Genomic DNA, 16,227 nt, shown 5'->3' with positions numbered 1-16,227 from the left:
TTATTATCCCTGTGTAATTTCACATCTACAACATAAACTTGCTTTTTTCCTAACATACAACTGGCTTCTTGTGTGCTCACCCAACCTCACTTCAATCATTTCTTGCATTGACTGCACTGTCCTATTCTTCTTCTTCTTCTTCTTCTTCTTCTTCTTCTTCAGAAAGCTATACTGTACTCTTATAACACATGGTACTTGTCGTTCACCCCATCTTATAGAAATCATCCCCTTCCATTCTTCTTCTTCCAGCATTCACAACTGATTCTTCAGTTTCCAACAACAGGCACAGACGACGACTTTCTAACCCCTCTCACAAATCCATGACATGCATTCTGTTTATTCACTTCATGTTAACCTTTCGTAGGTATTTCTGTAGTGCCATTCACACCACTCCCAGTGTCAATCAAAGCATGTATTTCCACCCATCTAAACTCGTTTGTAATACTCAGAAGACACTCGGCCATATTTCTACCCCAACACACATCATTGCATGTCAATCCCTCTCTTACATTCAAAACATGCACTCCTTCTAGACCCTTTATACCCTCTTCATACTCTGCTTGTGTGACCTACATTACCTACGTTCATTCCTGATCTTCTTCCTTGTTCTATTTGCCCAGTTCTTCCTTATGTTGCCTACGTCCTGGCGTACCACAAGCTGTACACTGGTTTCTACGGACTTTGCACATTCTAGAAAAGTAACTTTTGCTTAGGCCACAGTTAACACACACACACACACACTATCATTATTATCATTGTTATTATTAAAATAGTTTAACCAGACCACTGAGCTGACTAATCAGCTCTCATAGGGCTGGCCTGAAGGATTAGGATGAAATACCAGGTCTAAGCCTAGGCCTAGAACTGGGACCAAACAGGTCATTCGCATGATGATGAATGAATGAAAATGAAATTTAAAAGAAAAAACTGTATAACTAACATGCTTTACTCTGAAATGCATGTATACAATAAATACATTCGCTCGTTTCCTTGCATACAGAAAAAAAAATTAAGATTAAAAAGAATAAAATAAAATTTCATAAAAATGAAAAATTAAAATTCAGAATTACATAATTTTTTTTTTCATTAAACGCCCTACAGGCTTCTAAATTATATTTTCATTATTTACTTGGTTTTATATTTTGTCTATCAAGTTACACTTCTTAATGAAAGTTAAAATTGAGATGACTGAAAATGTAAAAGATTCTGATAAAATTTCCCCCATCGATTTATTTCCAAAGGTTGATACTCGCTGTTGATTATATTTTGGACAGTCGCACAACACATGTTTGACTGTTATCAACACTTTGCCTTCTGGGCATTCGGGAGGAGGGCCATGTGTACTGTTCGTCAAGTGTCCATGTGTCAAACGAGTATGGCCTATTCGCAGACGCATCAGAATTACTTGTGTGTGTCTCTCTCTCAGACATGATGAGCTCCATTTTCCAACGCTGGATTTTATCTGTTTCAGTATATTATTTATGGGTTCCTCGTTCCGTATATTTTGCCATTTATTTATAATGATTGTTTTTATATCTGTTATGTAATCACTAATTGGGATTTTTATATTTGCTCTTGCCATGCGGACTGCTTCTTTAGCTGCTTTATCAGCGTCCTCATTTCCTTTGATCCCTACATGGGCAGGGATCCAACATATTTCAATATTTTTTCCATTATTATACAATTTGTGGAGTTCATATTTAATTTCCTGTACAATATTATTTTTTGAGTAGTAACCTTGAATGGCTTCTGTAGCGCTTCTTGAGTCGCTAAAAACAACAAAGTTATTGAATGATACTTGCTTTATAATTTTGATGGCTACTGCGATTGCACACAACTCTGCTGTGAAGACTGAGGCATTATTAGGCAAAGATAACTGATATGACTTGTTCTGGGATATAGCTGCATATCCTACTCCATGTTGTGATTTAGACCCATCTGTATAAATCGCGTAATGTGAATGTTTTTGTCTTATATGATCTATGCTTTTTTGTCTATGGTGTTCTGGGGTATATGAGGAACTTTTTGATAAGTATTTCAACTGAGTGCAAGTCCTTATTTTATTCATAGTCCAATGGGGTGGTAACTTCACTGTTGAAGGTACTTGTATATCTATGTTCAGTGACTCAAACAATCTATTAGCTCTAATTGGGAAAGGAGGTGGATGATTGTTTATAAATACATCCCTTAGATCAAATAGATTTTTTGTTGGTGAATCACTTGCCTTGATTCTTAATGCACTTTTCATTGTTATGAACTCTCTATGGAGGAACGGTGGCAGTTCGCTACATTCGACTTGTACTGAGGAGACTGGTGAGAATCTAAATGCTTCTGTGCATATTATTAGTCCTTCATTGTGAACTGGATCTAATATTTTCAGTGCTGCTTCTGATGCTGAACCACATATTTCACTTCCGTAGTCAATGACTGATAACACTGTTGCTTTATACAGTATGGTAAGAGTATGTCTATCAGCTCCCCAATTTGTGTGTGATAGTTTTTTAATTAGACTTAGCGCCCTTTTGCATTTTGATTTTATGTAAGTTATATGGGTTTGCCAATTCAGGTGTGCATCAAATATTAATCCTTAAAATTTTGCAGTTTGGTTAATTGGTATATTATGGTTTCTGATTTTCAATTCTATTTCTTCACCTTTTTTCCAGTTTTTATTTTTATAAAACATGACAGCTTGAGTTTTTTCTATGGATAACCTAAAGCCTACAGATGAGGTCCATTCATCTATTTTTATTATGGTTTTATTAATCATTCGTTCTGCATGCTTTATGCGTGATGCCGTATAATATATGGCAAAATCATCCATATACAGGTTACTCTTAATTCCAACCGGTAGCATGTTACTGATATCATTAATTGCTAATGTAAACAGAGTACCACTAAGGACACTCCTTGTGGAACTCCATTTTCAAGTGGAAATGTCTTGGAATAAACATTATCTATTCTCACTTGGAAAGTGCGATCAGTCATAAAGTTTTTAATAAACTTAGGAAGACGGCCGCGTATGTTATTATTATGTAAAGTTTTTAATATTGCATACCTCCATGTAGTGTCGTATGCCTTTTGGATGTCAAAAAAGACAGCTACTGTAATTTGCTTTCTTTCAAATCCTCTACGTATGTGGTCTTCCAAATTAGACAGAGAATCTAATGTAGATCGATTACGTTGTAAGCCAAACTGGGAAGGAGTTAACATTTTATTTTCACGTATGTGCCATGTAAGTCGTGCATTTACCATTTTCTCCAACAACTTGCATAGACAACTTGTTAAAGATATTGGTCTGTAATCGTTCACATTACTACGGTCTCTTCCAGGCTTTGGTATAGGAATTATTATGGCATTTCGCCATTCATCTGGAAACAAGTTTCTGAGCCATAAATGACTGTAAAGTTTCAACAAGTGTGATTTTGCCGAAGGTGCTAGGTGGCAGATCATTTCAAAGCAAATATCATCACCTCCAGGAGCAGATTTATTGCTGTTCAAGAGAGCGTATTCCAGCTCATCCATATTGAATTTCTTATTGTAATATATATCTTCCTTTGTTTCAAAATTAAGTATTATAGATTCTGCTTTATTCTTTATTTTTCTAAAATGTTTGTCCAAATTTTGGTCACTACTTATTTTGGCAAAACATTCCCCAAGTATGTTACTAATTTCGAAGGGATCTAAAATTTTTTGCCATTGTCTAATATAGCTTGTCTGGGTGGTCTAATGTTTGTTCTATTTATTTTTCGGAATTTTTCCCATACTTTTTGAATGGATGCTTCGCTTGTTATTTCCGATACATAGGACCTCCAAGATATTATTTTACCTGTTAATGAGTAAAAAAGCCACAACAATATAATTGATAAATTGTATATTTTAAGATACAAAAATATACAAAAAAGGGGATAAAAACGAGGGAGCTTTCGACCGTTTGCGCAACGGTCCTCTTCAGCCAACTGAATCAAAATACTAGTTTTTCTTAAAGAGACACGTTGAAAAGAATTTTGGTGATAGTCGATCCAGGAAACATCGAACTCTCTTTCAGTGTGGACTTGGCAGTTACGTAATGGCTGTTTCCCCGTATCTGATGCGCCAACCGTTGTGATCTTCTTAACGGCTGTCGCTCGAGCGTACGGTGCTCATCACTGGTGACTACAGTAGGTGGTTCGTGGGTGGAGAACGACTTTCAGCATCGGTGCCTCCTGTTGTTTCTGCGACAACTGCCACTTCGACAACCTGTGCGGGCAGAGATGAGGAAGACAGTATCAGGGGCCTCGAGAAACTGCCTGAAATTTAAATTTATGGAATGACAGACTAGCCTGTCTGTAAGTAGGTCCTCCTGCGTAAAGGCTTTATTGCCATCTAATGTATTGCAAATATTTATCAAAGCCCCTCCACTACCCTTCTATGGCCTACTTGACTACTACTATATATAGTTTTAGCTCCTCCCAATCCATGAGACGTGATTATTCTCCCAACAATGTTTAGCAATAGCGCTGTTTTGAGCCAAGTCCCTAACCGCTTTTTTATGTTCTTGCAATCTGATGTTCTTCCCCCTACCTGTCTCCCCAAAATAAAATAAATTACAGAGCTTGCATTTTATAGAATATACTCCTATGTCTCTCTTGTTATTATCACTATCAATAAGAATAATAGCCACTGAATTGATAGTCTTTCCTGCTTGGCACCTCATATAGTTCGCAGTCTTCAACATTGCTGTATCTTTTCTGTAATGAATCTAGAAACATTGATTTGTTTTGTATTTCTTCTTCTAGATTTGGTAATATCACTGTGCCTTGTACGCTGTTCATGGTATCATGCCTTGTGACGCTTATATTTATGTTCTCAATTTTATAGAGGGATGAATAAATTTGTTTGTATCTAGCATTTCCCAACGTTTTGTGTGTGTGTGTGTGTGTGAGAGAGAGAGAGAGAGAGAGAGAGAGAGAGAGAGCGAGTGTAATTGTCGTTGTGAGTGGTTCGGTTGTTGGAGTTCGTTTACGGCGCTGTCTGTCTGTCTGTCGGGAGTTTTTCGGTTTTGGGGAAGTCTTGGGCAGTTGAGGTCCAACCTTGAAAGTGAACGGGGAGTTCGTCTGTTTTTTTGGTACCAACATTAATGGTTCATGTGTCTCTTCTTTTTTTTGTTTGTTCGTTGTTGGTGGAGGGTCGGTTTAAGTTTTTGTTTTGTGGTTGTGTGCTGTGATTGGCGACCGTGGACCTTATCCATCTCCAGCAACCGAAGATCAGGGTGAGTGTTGTGTGTTGTGTTGTTTGTGGGTGTGAATTCCGCCACATTATATTTGGCGCCCAACGTGTGGCTGTTGTATAATTGCTATTAGGATTGTTTGTGGTGGCTAGAGTGAGAGTAAGAGGTCAGGATGAGTGAGATAGAGAAACTGAGAGAGGAACTCTGGGTGGCTAGGGAACTCCAGGGTAGGCTGGAGGAGGAGAATGGGAGGCTGAGGAGTGAGAATTTGGGAGTTGAGGAGTCAGTTGGAGGAGATGGGGAATGCTAAGGAGTGCAAAAGAAGAAATGAAAGGGGAGATGAAAGAGTCAGAAGAGAGAATGGAAGACAGGATGGTAGAGAGGATGGATAAAAAGTTGGAGGGAATGATGAAAAGTGTGGAAGAAATGGTGAAAGGTATGTTCAAGGGTGTTTTTGGAGAAGGGGCTGTTGGAGGCAGGTCCTCTGGAACGTGAAGGGGCAAGAGAGAAAGAAAAGGAGGAAGAAGTGAATGGAAGCGTGAGTGATGAAAGTGATGGGGGAATAGGAAGTAAGAAACGAGAGAATGAAAGGCAGGGTAAGGAAAAGGGGAATGAAAAGCAAGGGAAGGAACAGAGGGAAAGTCAGGATAAGTCAGGGGAAGAAAAAGGGAAGAAGGAAAGGAAAGGAAACTGGTAAGAAGGGTAAGGAAGTGGGAAAGGCAGGAAAGAAGGGAGAGGGTGAAGGCAGTAGTGATAGTGAGGTGGATGGAGGTGAGTGGATAAAAGTGGATAAAAAGAGGGGAAGAAGAGTGTAATGAGTAAGATGAATGTAAGTGCGAAGTGGACTCTTTGTATTCGGAAGAGGGTATGAAAGGACAGAGTGAAAGTAGGAAAGTGAGAGTGAAAGTGAGAAAGAGTGAGAAAGGCTATGTATGTGAGGGAGGTACCCCGGTGTGAAAGGTATAATGAGTATGGAAGTAGGGATGTGCATGATTTCTTTAGGGAGTATGAAAGGTTTTGTCAGGATAAGTATGGGGAAATTAAGAGAGTGTGGGCACGAGAATTAGGAGAATATTTGACTGGGTTTTTGCTTGATATGTATAGGGTTATTATGAGTGTGGGAGATGTTGAGTATGACAAGGTGAAAGCTAGACTAGTTGAGCAAGCGAGGCGTATGAAAGCGAGTGTTAAGTATAAGAGGAAGAATGAATTTGGTGAGGCAAGAATGAAAGCTGGGAAACCTTGTCACTATATGCTTGTAGGCTGGAGACGTTGGCAAGGAAGAAGTTTGGGGATGATGGGATAGATGAATGTAAGGAGTTAGTACGGAAGTTGTTAGGGACAGTGCCAGATGGAGTTAGAGAATTTGTGAACTTGAAGCGGAAGGAGAAGAAAAGATGGACGAATGAAAGGTTGACTTGGGGAGAAATTTTGGAAATTGTAGAAGATTATGAGCTTGACAGGGTTATAAAAGAGAGCAGAAGTGTAAGTGTAAGGGCTGGGGTAGATGAGAGAGTGTCAGAGTTTGGAAGCTTTAGGGATGCAGTGTTGAGGGGCCCAATGAGAATGGCAGATAGTGTAATAGATAGGAGTGTAAGAGCAAGTAATGTGGAGGTGCCAGTGAGGATGAATGGTGGGTTTGTAAGGGATCAACGGGTTGGACGGGTTAGGGATAGTAGTGTACAAAGGGGAAGGTCGGTGAGTGGAAGTCGAGCGAAGTGTTTTAGATGTGGAAAGGAAGGACACACAAAGAATGAGTGTAGGTGGGCTTTAGGAGCATGTTTCGGGTGTGGGCAATCGGGACATTTGGTAAGGGAGTACGAAAGATAGGGGGGTTAAATGCTACCGGTGCGGACAGGTGGGTCATATTGCTAATGGTTGTAGGGGTACCCGAGTGAATGTAATATGTGGCAACTGTGGTAAGAATGGGCATTATGCGAGAATGTGTTCAGAACCGAGAGCGAAGTGTGTTGAATGTGGAATGGAAGGACATGTATCAAGTGTATGTAGACGAAAGAGGGTGACTGTGACAGCGAATTCGGGAAACTGAGTGTGAAGGGGGTTCAAATGGGTGGATCCTCTAGGATGCAAGCGGTGCGTGTGATGCATGTACGTGAGGGGTTGTTGAATGAGGGAGGTTTTGCTGGAAAGACTGACGAGTGCATGAGTGTGCAAGTGTGTTGTAAGGGAGTAAGATTGATTGCGTTAGTAGATACCGGGTGTAGTATGAATGTCATATTTAAGAATGGATGTGAGAAATTGAGGAATACGTGTGAAATTAGGAATTGTCAGGGGGAAGTAAGAGGGATTGGAAATTTAGGAGTAGCAGTGATTGGAAGTGTGTGTGAACGGTTAGAAATTGGGGGTGTAACGATGGATGAAAGTGATTTTTGTGTGATTGAGAGTACGAATGATAAATACGATATTTTATTGGGATGTGAGTTTTTGAAAAAATGCGGGATGGTGGTCCGTCCTAATATGAATGTAATTGAATTACGTATGAAAGGGGACGTGCTTGGGGATTTGTATTTGGGGAAGGATGGTAGGGTTGAACAAAAATTGTGGAAGAGAGTGCCTGTAATTGCGACAGAGAGGGTAAAAGTGCCACATGAGATTGGAGAAGTTGTGAGTGTGAAAGTGGCATGGCCGGATAGCCTCGGGATAGCCAACGATGATAGTTGTGAGTATGTAGTTGAGGGTATAGATGTAAATAAATTAGTCAGGGCAAATGTGTGTGTATATGATGGGGTTTTGAACATGGGAGATCCGAGGGTATATATAACGTCATTGCCGAGTGTCAGGAAGAAGCGAGTCCGAGGAATATGTGAGGGAGATTGTGTGGGAATATTACGTGCGTTGGTGAATGTGGATGATGAGAGGTACGTGAAGGTACGGCAGGTGATGACAGGTGATTTGAAAGGAGTTAATGATTGGACGTATGAGGAGTTGAAGGAAAGAGTAAAGGTAGATGAAAATGTAAGTGATAACATAAGAGAACGATTGAGGAGAATGTTGTGGGATAGGCGGGGCATTGAGTCGTGGAGACGAGGATTTTGGGGATCAAGCTTCCCGAATTTAAAATAGTTCTGAAGACGACACCCCCATATATCAGCGTCCCGACATTTTTCTCCGTCTATCAATCGTGAGATAGAGGAGCAGTGTGAGGAGCTTGAGAGGGTGGGAGTGATTGAAAGAAGTACGAGCGCCTGGAATAGCCCTATTGTACCGGTACGTAAGCCAGATGGAAGTTTGTGAATGTGTGTGGATTATCGGAAGGTGAATGAAGTAACTGTGAAAGAGCGATTCCCGATGAATGTGGTGTCTGATTGTGTGTACAAGATGAATGGAATGAAAGTGTTTACAAAATTAGATCTGGTAAGGGGCTATTACCAGATGCCTCTGGAGTAAGGGAGCAGGCATATTACGGCCTTTTCTAGTGGTTCCTGCCACTACCAGTTCCGAAGATTGAGTTTCGGACTGGCTAATGCGCCTGCTGCCTTCCAAAGGGCAATGAATGTGGTTCTGGCTGGGTTTGATCGCAAGAAGGTAACTGTTTTTATAGATGACATTTTGATTGCGAGTGAGACTGTAGAAGAGAATATGGAACTTCTTGAACGAGTGTTAGAAAGGTTGGAAGAAGTAGGAATAAAAGTAAAACTTGAAAAGTGTGCTTGGTTGGCTGGAGAGGTGGAATTCCTAGGGCATATGGTGAGTGGAAGAGGTGTAAGGAAGAGTGATAAGTTCGTGAACAAGGTAAGGGAATTTCCACGTCCCCGGACCGTGCGTGAGTTGAAAGGATTTTTAGGTTTAATTGAGTTTGGAAGGAAGTCTATAAAAGATTGTTCAGGGATCGGGAAACCACTTACTGAATGGACGGGGAAGAGAAATTGTGCAAGATTGAAATGGGATGAGCGAATGATCGAAGCGTTCGAGAGATTGAAAGAGGAGGCTGCAAGAGACGTGACGTTGGCTTTCCCGGACTATAGTGAGAATGCGAATAAACTAGAACTGTATACGGATGCAAGTAAATATAGTATGGGAGGATGCTTGGTACAAATGCAGAAGGCGAATGGGGAAGAACAATTGAGAGTAATTGCGTATGTGAGCAAGGCGTTTGGAAGGGCCGAGTTGAAATATTCGGTGACTGAAAAGGAATTGGCTGCTATAAGGTTTTGTGTGAAAGCGTTGAAAGTATTTTTGTATGGGGTAGATTTTGTGATACGGACGGACCATCGACCGCTAATATATATGGTTAAAAAGGAGAGTGTGAATGCTAGAATTGCGAGAACGATAGAGGATTTGAATGAGTTTAGTTTTAAGGTAGAGTATGTACAAGGTAGACAGACTATTGTTGCAGATGCTATGTCGCGTATGTGGACTGAACGAGATGATAGGATTAGGAGCGACTGGGACCCGGACCAAGTACCTGTAGGATTTGTGGTAAAGCAACAGTATGTAGGGGAGAATCGAGTGTGGGAATGTCTGTTTGGGGGGTTGAGTAATTTGGAAACAAATGGGTTGATTGACGGAGTACCTGCAAGCATGAACGAGTTACGTGAAAAGGTGATGAATGAGATGCCGGAAGGAGGAGTGCACGAGGAAGGAAGGGAATTAGATGAGGAGGAAAAGTTAGTGAAAGTGTTGTTGGTAGTGGCTGAAATGTTTAAAATTACAGTGCGATTGTTCTTTGGATGGAATAGGCCGGTGGAGTATAAAGGAAGGGTGAATGAAAATGGTACGAATGTGATTTTAAATGTTCACTGTGGAAAGGAGAATTGTAGCTGGCTGGCTAAGAAAGGTGATTGTGGGGAAAATGAGGGAATAAGGGGTAGGGTTGAGGATATTGTTGAAGATGAATGCGATGAGGATGGTTGTGAGAAAGCTAAGCAGGTGAATGTAGCCGTGAGAGCGTGTATGCATGAAGCGAAAGGTAAATTAGTAACGAATGTAGTGGTGAATCAGAATGAATATTGTAGTTTGGTAGACACGGGAGCACAAGTGTCGTTAGTGAGTAGTACAGTAGTTAGTGAATTGGAAAGGTGCGATTGGGATATAAAAAGAAAATCAACGAGTGTAAGGATACATGGTTTGGGACAAGGGAGTGTGTTAGTATGGGAGGAGGTACAATTAAAAATTCAGTTAGGGGGATTTGAAATAATACATAATTTTGTAGTCATGGATGAGAATGATATGCCAACATGTTTTTTATTAGGAATTGATTTTATGAGAATGCATGATATAAGTGTGGATGTCGGGAGGGGAATTTTAGGAAAGGGCGGCAGGAAATAACGAAGGTTAAAGGAGGGGATGTGTCTAAAACTAGTTTTGTAGGTATGGTAGATATTGCAAGGAGTGAAAATGATTTGCTGAGTGAAGAGGAAATTAAGCAGATGCAAAATCAGTGCATGAAAATAAATATGTTAAGAGAGTGTGTGTTAGGGGTGTAAGAGTAGGAAGTTGGCCGTCTGAGTTAGAAGTGTATAAGCAAAGTGCTAAGAGATTTGTTGTATGTAAAGGTATAGTTTATTTTTTGCATCAGGAAGGAATATGGGATGGGGAAGTGTATGTGCCAGTATTTTCGGAAGACGCAGCCGTGGGTATGTGTTTATTAGTACATGATAGGTTTGGGCATCTGGGAAAAAATAAATTATGGGAATGTATGAGAGAGAGATTGTATGTGCCTGGATTGAGTAAAATTTGTGCGGATGTAGCGATTACGTGTGCGGACTGTCAGAAGGGTAAGTATCAAAGTGTGCATGCGAATCCACCTGTGTTGCGATTGCAGATGAAAGAGTTATTTGAGATGGTTGTGACTGATTGTGTGTCGTTGCCTGTGACTGCTAGAGGGCATGTGGGAATGGTTGTAATGGTAGATCATTTGAGTAAGTTTGCATATGCGGTGGCGATTCGGAACAAAAAGAGTGAGACTGTAGCGAGAATGGTGGGTCAAGTGATGTTGCCAATGTGTGTGTGCAAGCCGACACGAATGTTGAGTGACAATGGGCCTGAATTTGTTGGATGGGAGTTTGAGCAAATGTTGCGTGATTGGGGCATAGAGCATGTGTACTCTACGCCGTATATGCCCAGTGCGAATGGATTGGCGGAACGAACGGTGAGAACGTTGACAGAGATCTTATGTATGATGAGTGAATGTGATAATGATTGGGATGTAAATGTTGGGCGAGCGTTGTGGGTATACAACGCCACCGTGCATAAGGGTATTGGTATGTCTCCGTGTAAATATGTATTAAATTTTGAAAAGATAGTGAGACCGAGATTGGGTATATCTGAGAATGATAGGGAGGTATGGAAGAAGGCGCATGAGAGGTTTGAAAGTTACAAGGTGGGCGAGAAAGTGTTGAAAGAAGTAATCGAGAAAGGGCGGTTGAATGTAAATAAAGTGCATGAAAAATTTGAGGGCCCGTATGAAGTGTGGGAAGTTGGTCCCAGTGGGCTTAGTTATGTTGTAGGGGAAGTATGTGTAGATGGTAGTGTGAGAGAAATACGAGCGCATCATAACCAATTGCGTAGATGGAAGGATGTACCGGAATATGTGAGAGAGAATGGGGTGTATAAATGGTTGAAATCGAATGTGGGTGAACCAAGTATGCATGAGAGCTTGTGTATGGAGGATCAGCAATTTGTTTTGATAGAGTATGGTAGGAAATGTAAGAAAGGGAAGAACGTAAGTGAACGGAGTGGTCGTAAGTTGTGTGATAGGGGTGTGAGTGCCAAAGTGGAAATGAGTGATAAAGCGTGTAATACGGATGAATGGGATGGTATGGATAGAACGTATAGCATATGCGGGTTTGATATAACTGAGTTGACTGAACGTGTAGGGGTGAGTGAACGGTTGGAGGTGAGCGAAAGTGTAAGAGTAAGAGAGCGTAGCAGTAATATACGAGTGATTGAAAGCATGAATGAATCGTTGCAAGAATTGGAAAGGTCAATGAGCGAATGGGATGGGTTAGTTGAAGAATTGGGGGAGGTATTTGGGAACGAGTTAGAGGGTATAGATGAGATTGTGGATGAAATTGAGAGTGGTAATAGTGAAGAGGATAGTGTGAATCTGAGAGAGAATGGAAGAGAAGATGTGAATTTGAATGTTGCTAGAAGAGAGAATGATTATTACGTGCCTGCGAACGCGATCTAGAGGACCTGCTAGTGAGCATCCGTGGGTGTTGCGTGGGCGATTTGAATGCAGTGTGAAAGTGTTGGTTGGGAAATGCTAAAAAGGGGGAGAATTATAGAGGATGAATAAATTTGTTTGTATTTAGCATTTCCCAACGTTTTGTGAGAGAGAGAGAGAGAGAGAGAGAGAGAGAGAGAGAGAGAGAGAGAGAGTGTAATTGTTGTTGTGAGTGGTTTGGTTGTTGGAGTTCGTTTACGGCGCTGTCTGTCTGTCTGTCGGGAGTTTTTCGGTTTTGGGGAAGTCTTGGGCAGTTGAGGTCCAACCTTGAAAGTGAACGGGGAGTTCGTCTGTTTATTTTTGGTACCAACATTAATGGTTCATGTGTCTCTTCTTTTTTTTTGTTTGTTCGTTGTTGGTGGAGGGTCGGTTTAAGTTTTTGTTTTGTGGTTGTGTGCTGTGATTGGCGACCGTGGACCTTGTCCATCTCCAGCAACCGAAGATCAGGGTGAGTGTTGTGTGTTGTGTTGTTTGTGGGTGTGAATTCCGCCACAAATTTATTTAATATTTTGATAATTTTCCGACTGGATTCTCGTTGTTGTTTCAACCAGCCATTCCCTTTTTTTAATTTGTCTTATGCTCATCTCTTGTGATGGGCATCGGTTCAGCAAGTAATTTTCCAATTTTAGTAAGGATATGTCTTGGTCGGCTTGCAAATTCAAAAACCTTGACCAGTTTGACTCTCCAAAAAGGGAATCAAAGTGAATCAAGGTTGAGTCTGGTCTATATTTTCTTTTGTTAATTCTTTTAGGCTCCAAAGGGCCCTCAGTTGAAAAGTTTGAACTATTTTTTGTTCCTTTTTTTGATAGGGACACAGGCACAGAAACATCTGGCTCAAAGAAGAATGGTTCCAATGTAACAATGCCAGGTCCTCCTTTTACAGGGACATCCTTTTTCTCGCATGGGTCATCAACATTTGGAGAATTTTCAATCTCCAAGGTGGGTGCAGAGGTCGTCATTTGTGCCAAAACAGTATCATCATAGGGCCTAGGGGTACTTGATGCTTTAACGTTACTATTCATAAAGATCGAATAAAAAAAAAAATAATAAATCTGAACGCTTTAAAAAGATATCATTAGCCTTTCATGGGGTTTCTTCTTCCACTAATGGCACAAGTGAGAGCCGACTCCCAAATGTCCGCCCACTACCCTACCCCACAGGGGATGGCACAATACGATTAGAGTGGCCCAAGTGTAAGCCAAACCTGCTTGCTAGGACCGAGAGTATTACAAGAATACAATCATCCCCACCCTAATCGTATTATGGGCAAACCGGATAGAATGCCGAGAGTTCTATCTCTAGAACCAGACCCCCCTGGAATCCGTGGTCTAGCCCTAAAGAATAGTTCAGCCTTTGAGCTATCAATCTGATAACTCTCAGGTCTGAACATTATCGGGCAGTTGATGATCCCACCACAGTTCTCACTATTTAGCTTCGGATATAAACGCATTCCCAGCTATGATATCTTTTCCTGCTTATCAGGTCCAATAAATTTTAGTAAAAATGGAAAATTGCACAAAGATTAATCCAAACAAATATATAATGGCATATGGGACTCTTGGACTTGAACCCAGGAACAGATTCCTGGGGTTCAAGAGCCCCCTCACCACGTCAAGGTGGTCCCAAAACGAGGGGGACGCACACTATCACTAACAACATTCTCTGCTCTCCAAATACTTTTGCTATGTGCCCTAATCTACTGAATCACTTCGAACATTTCTGTACAATCTTTTGCACTACAATGTCCTACCTCACCACAGCCAAAACAGGAAGCTACACCCATCTACATTATTCATTCCTTATATGTGCTATAAATCGAACCTACTAGCCTGGCTTACACTCCTCCTTATATTTCTCCTGAGACTTGCACTATGATCTTTCTTCACTCTAACATTCCTGGCATATACTCTCCTTTTGTCTCGCTGATTCCCATACTTTGCATCCAAAAACTTTGCCAAAACATTTACCAGGGTACTTAATCGGGCATCTCTGTATGACTTGTATTCAAGGATACTTCATTCACGTGTTCTCTCTCTTTCCTACATACACACTGCTGCTTTCATTCCTTTCCACTTCACTTCCAGTTCAAACTCATGATCTGCTTTTTCCTGCACATCATCCCATTTCAACCTTTCATTCACCCATCTCTCTCTCTTTTCTTTTTTAGGTTTACCAGTTATAAACTCAGCCACGTTGGAAGGTAGTGTATCCAGAAACCTTTTCACCAGTTATTCATTTTCTTTGATACCTTCAATCCCAAACTTTTTCTTAGCTGATGCCTTTGATTGATGAGTGGGCATGTGTCAACTTTCATTCTTCATGTTTTTGGACTCATTCCTATTCCAGTATTTCACTCCCGTTTTCATTGTCCTTACTTTATTAATCAATCTCTTTTTGACAGTTTTGATCATCTCCACTCTTTACTATCTCATGAAATTCATGACATCCCCCACCCCCTTATTTCCAAAAACCCCTCTTAGTTCTTGCACCCATATTCTTCTTTTTTCTATAAAGTTTTCCATTCATAAACGCTCATAGTCCCTGGAAAAGTCTGCTCTGTTCCTTACTCCAGTTACACTAAACTGGAATCTGTGCCACTGCATGAATCAGCACTCTCCTCCTATGCACTTCATTTCACTCCATCTCTTGCTAAGCATCAGTTTTCCTGTTCACTGACACTCATGCCCTCACTCTCTTGCAATGGGGAATAATACTGCAATGAATCTTCTTTACTCTTGTTTTTTTCTTTTCCTCACAGTCTCTCTGCCACTCTCTGTCCAGCATTCATTTTTTGTCTTCTTTTCTTCCTTCCTTCAGACTTACTCACTTGGCATTATCATCATTACTTACTCTCTTGGGAGCTGCCACAGGAGCTGAGGTCTTCTTCATCTTCTTTCCTCCTCCTCCTCCTCCTCCTGCACCTTGCATTCCCCAGATCTTCCATATCATGTTGGCAACCTTTTCATCCATTCTCTCCTCCTCAGCTTTCTTCAAATGACACTTCATTATGGCCTTTTCCATTCATCTCATTAGCACCTTTAATTCTTCATTCTCCTTTCATAGGCTTTCATTCTCACTCTTTCTTCTCCAACTGTTCTCTCGCTGCAAACCACTTGCAAATATTTGGATACCAACTTCCTTAACACTACACTCACTAACTGCCTGCTCTCTTCAGTGATTGAGTCATTATCAAATTATTATAAAAAAGAATAAAGCATTCTTTATAAATTCATTCAACGCAATAGTCACAGCCCATGGAAGGAAGAAGGCAGTCACATTTGCTAATCCAAACATAAATTTTTCAACTGGTATCTTTTTTGCATTTAAAAATGCAGTAGTAGGTCTGCTTTCTTCGGAAATAGGGATCAGATAATAAATAATACACTGTACCAAAATGTACTTTTGTAATCTCTTTCACACCATGCATACTATGCAAGCGCTGAAATGAACAAAATGGAATCCTATTATCGTTCACAGTGGCCTCATTCACTATTCTGTGATCAGTGCGCATTCTTAAACTTCCACCTGGCTTTTGTATGGGTACAGTGGGACTATTTCATGGGCTTTATTTAACCCTGCTTAACCACCCCCAACTCTTTCTAGCATTCACTGATTATTTGTTATGACGGTATCTTTGCATGTTCTTCTCAGCATGACATGACAAGGAGGAGTGAAAGGTTTACCTTTGTAAGATTTTCAACTTGTTCATAACCTTTTAGTTCTAACTGACTGTAAACTGTGATACGTAAGATCTAACTTGTTGCAAGTAAAGTAGGTATATTTGCTTTTAGACCTAAAACAGCTTTTTCTCTGTTCACAATGCTTATTTTCC

General features: G+C 40.7%; 1 long non-coding RNA gene across 1 annotated transcript in view; it reads left to right on the top strand.

Moving 5' to 3' along the window:
* LOC136838020 (uncharacterized) overlaps positions 1-16,227 on the top strand; it is a 65,380-nt gene that overhangs the window by 34,653 nt on the left and 14,500 nt on the right. The gene's annotated exons all lie outside the window — the stretch shown is intronic.

Source organism: Macrobrachium rosenbergii, unplaced genomic scaffold (genome assembly GCF_040412425.1).
Source record: "Macrobrachium rosenbergii isolate ZJJX-2024 unplaced genomic scaffold, ASM4041242v1 13908, whole genome shotgun sequence".
NCBI lineage: Eukaryota > Metazoa > Arthropoda > Malacostraca > Decapoda > Palaemonidae > Macrobrachium > Macrobrachium rosenbergii.
Note: the sequence above shows the minus strand (reverse complement) of the source record. Positions and strands in the feature narration are given on the sequence as shown.